The sequence below is a fragment of the Ochotona curzoniae genome, unplaced genomic scaffold (assembly GCF_017591425.1).
Source record: "Ochotona curzoniae isolate NIBS_2020 unplaced genomic scaffold, NIBS_Ocur_1.0 contig_64, whole genome shotgun sequence".
In the NCBI taxonomy this organism is placed as follows: domain Eukaryota; kingdom Metazoa; phylum Chordata; class Mammalia; order Lagomorpha; family Ochotonidae; genus Ochotona; species Ochotona curzoniae.
In genome coordinates, this window is record NW_024466502.1 from 48,044,730 (window position 1) to 48,055,585 (window position 10,856).

Genomic DNA, 10,856 nt, shown 5'->3' on the forward strand with positions numbered 1-10,856 from the left:
TTCACACTGCCAGGGCTCTCCTCCAGAAACTTTGGATGTGGAGGGACTGGGTTGCAGCCTAGGAGTTTGAGAAATCTGGAGTCTATTTCTCCACCTTTAGAGAAAAACCAACTACTGCCAAGGCACAGGCTAACACATTCCAATAAAACAAAGGGCGCACAGCAGGCTAAGCCATCCATGCGGGGCGCCAGTTCAAGTTTCAACTGCCCCACTGCCTGTTCCCAGCATGGGAAAGCAGCAGAAGGTGGCCCAAGCATTTGGGCCCCTGCCACCCATGTGGGAGACTCAGATGTGGGCTTCTGGCTTTGGCCTAGCCCTGGACATCACAGCCATTTGGGCAGTGAGCCAGTGCATGTGAGATCTTCTCTTCCATCTCTTCTTTCTCAATCTGCCTTGACCCCCCCCCCAAAAGAAAAATTCTTACAATTTATAAAATAAAGGTGGCTCATTCACATAGAAGACTGAAAACCAACTCCGTTATATGGTTTTCAAATTGACTGATTCATGAATACAACGAACAATTTTCATTTGTCATGATAGGGAGGAGTGGGAGGACCCCCATGAGCCCACCCCTCATAGGAGGTGGTGGGGGCACTTGATGCCAGATCAGAGAAGATGGCCACATTCTTGTGAGTACTAGCCACATCCTAAATATCAGCAGAAAATAACAGTAGCCAGCAAGCAGTGTTCAACCACTGATGTGCTGCAGCCCACAAGTCACTCCCAGCAAACAACAACAAAAGCCAGTCTCTCATCCAGAAGTACCAACCAGGATGTGCTGTTCCTGCTAGCCCTAGAAACAGAGTAGCACCAACTGCTCCCATGAGGTGGCAAGTATTTTCCCAGAAAGTTTCAGGATCCTGACTGCAATCCCCTCTCTCCAGGAATGCTTCAACTTGAAGTTTTGCCTTTCAAAGTCTGTGCCTAGAAAGCAATGCTGAACCCCAGAGTATCAACACACACGTCCCAGCCTACACCTTATGAGGAAAAAATAACGGGAGGTCATGGAGAAACAGGCGCGCATGGATGGTCACAATTGCTGTGGCCTTCCTAATAAACCTCTGTGGACGCTCACCATATGGTCGGTGTGACCACAACCCCTTCTCCAAGCCATACTTTAGCAGATTCAATCCTACAAATAACTACCGGAGAATTACTCAAGAACATCGATGGGTACTGACAGGACGCCAGGAGAGAGAGGCAAGAACTTCAGGTTATGCCAAGCCAGGGCCTGCAGGCACCAAGACTAAGCAGCATGAATCAGTAGCCTGAGCTGCCGCTTATAGCAGAATATCAACCCTTTCAACGTCCTTTGACCGCGCTTGCAGCAAGCTACACCAGTGTCCGACTTCAGGAGAGCCCATAATGCAAGCACCAGCCACCACTCTTCTCTGGGGAAAGTAATTGGATCAGATGGGAGAACCCAACGAGGCCAACTTTTTCCACCAGGAGACACAAACTGCTAAGGGGGAGATTCCAGCTCCAGCGGGAGCCGGCTGCTGGGATGCAAACCAGCTTCACCACTGAGGAGCCCGGCAAGAAGCGAGTCCTCAGGGACCCGGCGAAGAGCAGGTTGGCGGGGACACTTCCAGGTCCTGCTGCCCAGCAACCCACTAAGCACAGCGCCAACTTCCATTCATCAGCGCCTCGAGCTCCCCGGGGGCACCTCTTGAGAGCAGAGGAGGGCATTGCTGCCCAGCTAGGTGGGCGTTGCGGGAACAGCGCCAGGAACCCCGCGTCTCCGGCGCGCCCGCCACGCCACGCCGGCGCACGGGTCCCGCAGCACGTGTCCAGCGCGGCCAGTCGCTTCCTCGCCGCCCGGGAAGGTCACGCCGCCGGACGCCCAGGCCCGCCCTCGCGCGTCCCGCCCGCTCGTCACAGCGGGCTCCCCGCAGCCGCCCGCTCTCACCGCCGCACCGGCGTGGCTGCGTCCTGCTCGGGCTGCGCCGCCTGCGCTCGGCTGGAGCGGCCCCCTTAACAGCCGCGTCCGCCGCGGCCGGCCCTCCGCCCCGCCCTCCTGCGCAGTCAGGGCCCGGGGCGGGGTGCAGGGGTCGGGGGGCGGGCCGCGCCGGGGCAGGGGACCCTGCAGCCGCCCGCCCGCCTGCATGCCCGCGCGCACCCGCCCGCGCGCGCGCTCCAGCAAAGCGGAAGTCGGCGCGGCACCGCGGCGCGCTCCCAGCGGCCGTGGGCTCAGCTCCCAGCACTCTGTTAAGTTGGAAGGCCTAGCAGTGGCCTGGGAGCAGCTGTGCTTCCTCTGGATTGCCGGAGAGACCCTCTCCAAGGCCAAGGTCTGGGCAACCCCTCAGGGCTGGGAGGAGGGAGGATTGTCAGGTAGTTGTGGACGGCCCGTTAAGGCTTTAATTTTAGATTGCAAGTGTGAGTGAATACCAAAGCATTAGGGTGGTAGTGATGGGGGGAAAAAAAAAAAAGACTTTTTCAGCAATTAATAAAAACTCCCACGGAGAAATGTTGAATCATCAGCGACATTCCAGAAAGTTCTGTTGAAAGCTTTAACTCCGACTTGAACTTGGAGAACCTCATTTTTTTGTTTGTTTGTTTGTCTTGTAAAAATATTTATGTGTTTGAAAGGCAGGATTAGAAAAAACAGAGTGGTCTTCATCCACTGGTTCACTCCCAACATGGCCACAAGAAGAGCCAGGAGCATCTTCCAAGTTTCCCGTATGTGTGCAGGGGCCTAAGCACTCATCTTCCGTTGCTTTCCCAGGGAGCTGGCTGGAGTGGAACAGCCAGAATGGAAGCTAGCACACCTATGGGATGCCAGCGTGACAAGTGGTGACTTAGCCACTGGACCGCAATGCTGGCGCCTCCCAATTGAATTGTGCTTCCTGTAGTTGTAGTTCTTTGGTGTTGTATTAAGGAGCTGAACGTATTCAAGCATACTGTCTTACAGCTGGAATAGCATAATTTTCTCTGGTCGCAGCACCAGCTTCCTGCCCCTCACGTTTGTCTTGTGCTGGTGTGCAGCCTGGAGCGCTGGGAGCCTGGCCGTTGGCAGGCTGTGAAAAACAAAGCCCAAGGGATACATAACAAAGCACAAACCCTGATCCCTGTGACAGATGAGGACAAATGATGGATGTGGACCAGTGTTGGGGTCCCTGCAGTATATGTGGGGGACATGAGTGGGTGAGAGTGTTCCATTGCAGGCAGGGCCGCAAGGAATTTCCCGCTGTTCGGCAGGGCCCGCCCAGCGGATGTCTCTACAACCACCAGAATGTAGCTCCACCTTCTTTTGCATGGACACCGGACCACCCTGCGGAAGAATTCTAATCCATCCTGGCATTTGCTACTGCGAGGTTAACCTTTTGCTCAGCCTGAGCTTGGAGGTCAATATCTTGCAAATCCTAGTGGTCCGTCTCTTTCTTTCCTCTTTACGCCTCATCCACGCACCCTTCTCGAGTTCCGAACTCAGCTGGAGCTGGACTCCGGCAGACCAGTCCTTGGGTGACCTTTCTAGAGACCCTCCCCGCTATAAACAAACAGCATCAGGTCTGAACCGCTCCACGAGGCTGCTGGAGCATGCTTACAACACTAGCATCCCAGAGCCCAGTGCCGACTTGTGTCTTGGCTGCTGTGTGTCTCACCCAGCTCCCTGCTCCTGCAGCTGGGCAGACAGCAGCAGACAGTCCCGGTACTTGGGCCCCTGCACTCCACGCAGTAGACCCAGATGGAGTTCTGAGCTCCTGGCTGCAACCCAACCCAGCTTTAGTCCTCAAGGCCACAGAGGGAGTGAACCAGCAGGTGGGGTCTCTCCCTTTTGGTCTGTCAAATAAATAAAACATATATTTTTTAAATGTCAGAGCGAACTTTGCTCTGGGGAAGTTCTCAAGGACTATTTGGCCTCTTGGAAACAGCATTTTAGAGATGCGACTCTGCGTTCAATATAGGTAGGTCAGCCCAGTAGAGCATGTCAATGGGAAGAAAGTACAACCAAGGTGAGGCATTGGCATCTCTGCTCCTGGTAGCTGCTTGCTACACTTGGATTGCACAAGCTAGGGACGTCCACACGGTTGGTTCTGAGGGGTGGCTGGTGACAAGGGTCGAGGGAGAGAACAGACAGATCAGCTACGTGGAAAAATAAGCGTTGGCCATTTCAACAGATTTCACAATGCTGGCTAATGACATCAAAAGGAGAAAAAAAATTTTACAAAACTGTTCATTCCCTAGTTCCAATGCCGTGTGTGTATATGTTGGAGGGGGGGTGTTTTTCAGAGATTGTGATCCTTGGAATTGCAAGCCAGTCAAAACCATTGTCTGTCTCTGATCCTATAGTAAATGACAAAATAGAGGAAACACGTTGACTCACAATTTTGACTCCCTTTGGGGATCCAAGCTACTGATGTAACCTTTGTTGACAGCTCATTCAAATCCTTTTTGGAATCAGAATTTTTTTTGAGGTAAACATAGGTTTTTACTTTAATTGATCTATATGGAATACAAGGGCTGATATACAACCAATGAAAGGAATGAACCCAGTAAATTTTCTAAAAAGGGTAACTTTGCTTGGAGCTTATGAATGGTACAAGGAGAGAGAGAGAGAGAGAGAGAGAGAGAGAGAGAATGCCTGTCATGGGTCTGAAGACCCTGAATTATCTTATGGGGATTCAGAACCCTAGCTGGACTCAGAGAGACCCCTCACTTAGTCCATGTTCTTGTCTTCCCACATATAAGAACACAACCAGGAGATACAGGTAGAGATTAACAGAAAAAGTAGGATTTATTAAAAGGCAAAGGGATGGTACACACTCAGGTGTGAGGGCGGGCAGCCTCCGGAGAGAACAGTCCCGCCAAGACTGAGGTCAAGCAAAATTCAAAACCCAAAGCAAGTGCTCAGGGTAAAGTTACAGTTGGTACAACTTCTTCCTGTAAGCAGCTTGCGAGGGGTAGTAAATGATTCTTAGAGAAGTAAGTGAGCCAGAAGAACAAAGTGACCTAGAACAAAGTTCGCATGGGTGCTGGCTGGGTGTGGTGTTTGCTGTTGGGTCTCTTCTCTAAGATAGGGGTTTAATCTTCCTTGGTCAATGACATCTGCATTAGAAGATGTAAAGGTTGATTCATTCCCTTTGGATGGAGTTGGTCTTTAAAAGGCCTTCCTGGCACTTGCTGCCCCCGGGAGCTCGTGGTATGAAGTCCAAAGCAGCTGAGGGTGCTGTTCTCTTTGCTTTGAAGGTAAAACCTAGTTTATTTAGTTACAGTATTTTTCGTGTTTTTAAATGTTGGATTCATCGCTAATACGTGCCTATCTTTAAGGAGTACTAGCAAATAGCGCAACACCTTTACATAGCTTAAAACAGCTTTGCCAGACAGACAACCTTTCCGTTTCCTTGCTTTTCTTTCTTTCCTGTCTGCAGCCTGGGGCATCATTTGATGAACCCAGTGTTACTTGGGGAAGAATGACCACAATCATTTCTGCCTGCTAAAAAATCCCTGCTGTCCATTTTGACTCAGCCACCTTGTAACAGCCTTTCCTATCTGTTCGTTGTCCAGCAGCAATGGACTTTTGTGCACGGAGCCAAGATTAACATGCCAATAACATGCGTGGACTACCGACTGATGATCAATAGCCGGAGTTTATTAATGGTATCACTGTTAGTTATTTAAAAAGGTGGTAGAGTTCTAGTTCTAGTTCTAGTTCATACGATATTACGATATTTTACGCGCAGCTAATTCCTGCAACCTGGTTCTTTACCGTGAGCTGAAAACACTAGACAAGGTATCTTAGGAGGTTTATTCCAGCGGGGCAGGAACAGGGGAAGGAGAAGTGGGGAAGGGGGGCCAGAAGGAGGAGAGAGGGGAAGAGCAAAGAAGAAGAGAGAGAGAGAGAGCCATACCTGGGGGCCTTTTTTGTCCTCCAGGTGTGGGGGGCGGGGATTGGGAGGGTTTGAGGTCAAGGCCCCAGGGATTAGTGCCTGGGGCTGATTGGTGAGTGGGCGGGGTTGGGGAAGGGGCTGGGAGATTGAGGGTGGGATTCTCAGGTGGAATGCCAGGTTACATATGATTGGTGGATGGCTGGACTGGCACGAATTTCGTGAGCTGTGAGGAAGAAGAAATGGCGCAGGGTCCAGGGTGGGATATTGGAATAAGTCCTTACAATCACACGTATAGACTGAGGTCACATAGGATAAGGGAGGAGGTGTTGGGCATATCTATGGAACCCATCAGTTATTTCCATACCCTTGTTTGGAACTCTTCTATGTTGTATATCCCACCAAGTGTTCTCATTCACATGCTGTCCACTCAGTTGGTCTCATACAAATGATATCCAGTCAATCACAGAAATGGCATCCATCCAGTTGTTCCCTTACACGTATCCACACTTCTCTCTGATACATTATTAGTTTACCAGTAACAAATATCTCTGTAGCACCTGCTATATGGGAGGCACTGTGTCAACCTAAACTTAAACCTGACCTTGAAATTGAAAAGTGACAGCAGTGGCCAACCCTGAGAAATCTCAGTATAAGCAAGGGAGGAAGAAGTGTTTTTTCTCTCTCTCTTTAAAAAAAAAAAAGATTTATCTATCTATCTAATTATTTATTAGCAAAGTCAAATATACAGAGAGGAGGAGAGACAGAGAGGAAGATCTTCTTTCCGATGATTCACTCCCAAGTGACTGCAACGGCCAGAGCTGAGCCAACCCAAAGCCAGGAGCCAGGAGCCTCTTCCAGGTCTCCCACGCAGGTGCAGGGTCCCAAGGCTTTGGGCCATCCTCGACTCTCTGGATAACTTGTAGTACCTAATACCATTACAGGGAAAAGGGAGACTACCTTGCTTGGTTTTTGTCTCACAGGAGAGAAGAATTTCAGTATGGGCAACAGCGAGCAAAGCAAAACTTTTTTTTGTTGTTAAGATTTATTTACTTATTGGAAAGTCAGATATACAGAGAGGAGGAAAGTGAGAGAGATCTTCCATCCAATGATTCACTCCCCAAGTGAGCGTAACGGCCGATGCTATGCTGATCCAAAGCCAGGATCCAGGAACTTCTTCCTGGCATCCCACGCGGGTGCAGGGTCCCAAAGCCTTGGGCTGTCCTAGACTGCCTTCCCAGGCCACAAGCAGGGAGCTGGATGGGAAGTGGAGCTGCCGGGACCAAAACCAGCGCCCATATGGGATCCTGGTGCGTCCAAGGCGAGCACTTTAGCCACTAGGTCACGCCACTGGGCCCCAAAGCAAAACTTGTTAAAGTCAGGCCTCCTGCGGTGACCAACAGGAGAGGGGCTTCCAAGAGGGAAAGGCCCAATCGAATGGCCAAAGTGATGTCTTTTATCCACCATTTGTGGGGAGCAGCATAACAGCTAACAGTCAACCAAAGGGTGGGAATGAACCCCAGCAGGAGGGCAGAACTGCATTCCTAAGATGCTGAAAGCAAAACGCCCTAAGAAGAGTGTGATTGGGAACTCCTTTCTGTTCTCCTGATGAAACTAGAGCCACTGCCTCCCACTGTCATAACAGTACAAACTCCGGAGCGGGATCGGCACTTCACCTTTCCAAAGGCAGCTTCTGCGGAGAAAGTAAGCATTCCATACGCTTTCAAAGGGACTGCCCCCCTTGTAATCCCACCAGGGACCTGTCCCCAGCTCCCTAGCAGCCCACCGGTCACATACAATACACATACTATGTAAATCGTTGCTATACTAAGTTTTTATTTATGGGCTTTTTAATTGTTGTGCTATTGTTTTGATGTTTTTGGTTAGGTTGGGGGGAAAATAGGTTCCACCTGAGGTTGGTTGAGTCCATGATTTTAGAAGTGGTGGGTGGGCTGGCTATGACTATAAATTGCTAGCGGGGGGGCACAGAGCAGAAAGGTGTGAAAAGAGATGCCTTCTAGAACACGAAAGATGGTTTTAAGATGGGCCTTGTCAAGGTGGGCTTTGTAAAGTGCGTGGTCCCTTGCTTGGAGTGTGACCATCACTTAGAGTTCCTGAGCCATGATCACCACGCGTTAACTTTGCCTGCTGACACACTGCATTTGAGCTGCCAGCCCTGCAGCCCTCAGGGATGCAGCTACTGCCTCATCAGAGTTTAGCACTAAGGGGGTCTTGGGAGGACGGGGTGGGGTCACAGACCAGCTGGAGTATACAAGTCCCATGGACATAAGAACCGGTGCTTCTTCCTTTCAGGGAGCTTTCGAGGGTGCATAGGTGCAGGCAGAAGGTGTGAGGGGATAGCATTCTGATATGGGAGTAGAACTCTTTGTGGTCCCCAAGCAAGGCTCCACATGAAGGGCAGTGTTAGCTACAAGAAGAGAAGGAGCTTCTGGATTGCCCAGGGGGCCGCTGGAGGTGTCCCCCAACAAAGACGAAGTTGGGGTAGGCTAATGACCAAATGCCTCTGAAGACATGTTCAGCCAGAGAGGGCACTGTGTATTGTACATCCCAAACCACCTGGACCAGCACTCCCAGCAATGGGAAGAGCTGGAAGTAAAGGTCGTCCCAGGGGCCAGTGAGGTCGGGCATCAGGTTAAATGCCCACCTACAACACTGGCATCCCATATGGGAGTGCCGGTTGGGGTCCAGCTCCCTGCTGATATACTTAGGAAAGCAGCAGAAGATGGCCCAGCTCACTAGTGCCCTGTCACCCTTATAGGAGACCTGAATGGATTCAGGTTTCCCCCCTTCAGCCTCGAGCAGCTGTGGCTGTTGCAGTCCATTTTGGGGAGGGGATCAGTGGATTTAGTAAAGAATCACAAAATTCTAACCTTGATCTTTGTTTTATAATGCAGCCAACCCTTCCTTCCTATATTGTAGTTTTCATTTTCAATATACATTGCATGCTATAAAATCTATTATACCTCTTGTTTAATGTCAGTTCCTCCCTCATTTCTACCCCTATCTCAGACCATAAACCCTGCCATAGCAAGGTTCTCTTGGTTTAGCTGATGCTTCCCTGGCTTCAGAACTACATGGGTCATTTTGGTCCTCTCTTACTACACATGGCTACTTAACTGTAGCTGAAATACAATGTAATCAAACTGGAAAGTCAACTTTTCACCTGCACTGGCCACTTGGGACTAGTGGTTGGCTACTCCACTGGGCAGGACAGACGAAGAACAACGCAGTCGTTACCAAATCCTCAGTTGAATGTCCCTGATAGAGATTAACAACTCACATGTTGTGGTATCTAGTGAATATTTGTGGGATGAAATTCTGAGTTGTTTTTCTTTTTAACACGAGAGAAGGTTAAGAGCACAGGTTCCAGAGGCATTTTGTTCCTCCACTAGGAGTTGGGTGGCCTTGGGTAAAGTACTCTGTCTGTGCTTTTGTTTCTTTATCTACAGATTAAGAGTAGTGTGTATCTCTTAAGAGATCTTCTGGTTCACTCCCCAAAAGGGCCACAACAGCCAGAGCTAGGAACATCTTTTGGGTCTCCCACATAGGTTCTGGGGGGCAAGGACTTCAGCCATCTGCTGCTGCTTTCCAGACCAAAAAGGAAGCTGGATAGGCAGTGGAGCAGCTGGGACTCAAACCACTGCCCATCTGGAATGCCAGCATTGCAGACTGAGCTTGAAACTCCACTGTGCTGGCTCCTAAAGGTGGCCAGCTTTTAGCAGAATGAGACATTAAGTTCAGGATGGCTGAAAGCCACAATGGGGGACAGTTCATACGTTCCACCAAGTAGAAAGTTCTCACTAGTCCGTAATAAAATAAGATAGGAATATATCTAGAGATTAGTCTTAGAAATAGCATCTATTTGTGTATTTTTGTGCCACTCCAGTGCAACATCTCTGTGACCCTAAATTCATTAAAAGATAGTACCGGGCCTGGCATGGTAGCCTAGAGGCTAAAGTCCTTAGTTGCACGTGTCGGAATTCCAGATGGGCTTCGGTTCTAATCCCACCCGCCCTGCTTCCCATCCAGCTCCTTGCTTGTGGCCTGGGAAAGCAGTTGAAGACGGCCCAAAGGTTTGGGACCCTGCACCCACATGGGAGACCCGGAAGAAGCTCCAGGCTCCTGGCTTCGGATTGGCTCAGCTCCAGCTGTTGCAGCTGCTTGGGGAGTGAATCATCGGTTGGAAGATCTTCCTCTCTCTCCTCCTCCTCTTTGTATATCTGACTTTCCAAATAAAAATAAATAAATCTTAAAAAAAAAAAAAGAAATGGAGTATCCAGGACATCAGCTGGTGCTTATATTGGATGCCAGTGCTGCTGTGAGAGAATTAGCTTCCTCTGCTACTACAATAGCCCTCACGCTCTGTAATTCCAAACTTCAAATTTGTGAATTAACCAGATTGACTCTACTAATCAATGGAAATCGCTCTATTTTAGGAAACATGCATTTACAATTTTGCTGGAGAGATGAAATGTCTACCTGCAACAGTTTGACAAGATCTGTGTAACAGGCCCTCAGCATAATCTGGGACACATGAATCATTGTCACATTGTTTCAACGTTCATGACTATTTTAAACAAGCTATCACATCTTTATGTTGAAAGCATTTTCTCTGATCAAAAGCATCTGCATTTAGACATGTTGTGTTGAAATGCTTGTATGGCCTCCATCACTAGACATGTGCCCACTGAGAGTTGAAAGTGGTTAAGTCACAGCTTGAGTTGCTCAGCTCCCAGGTTTGAGTGCCTGGCATGAGTCCCTACTCCCCTTCTCCTGATCCAGCTTCCTGCTGGTGCACAGCCTGGCACACAGAAGATGCTCACTCAAGCATTTGGGTCCCTGCCGCCCATCTAGGAGGCCTGGATAGAGTTCTGGGCTCCTGGAGTCAGCCTGACTTGGCTCTGGCTGTTGCCACCATTTGGGGAGTAAATCAGTAGATGGAGCATCTCTCTTTGTGGGTCTTTGTCTTTTCCTTTGTCTCTTTATCACTCTACCTCTCAAATTAAATAA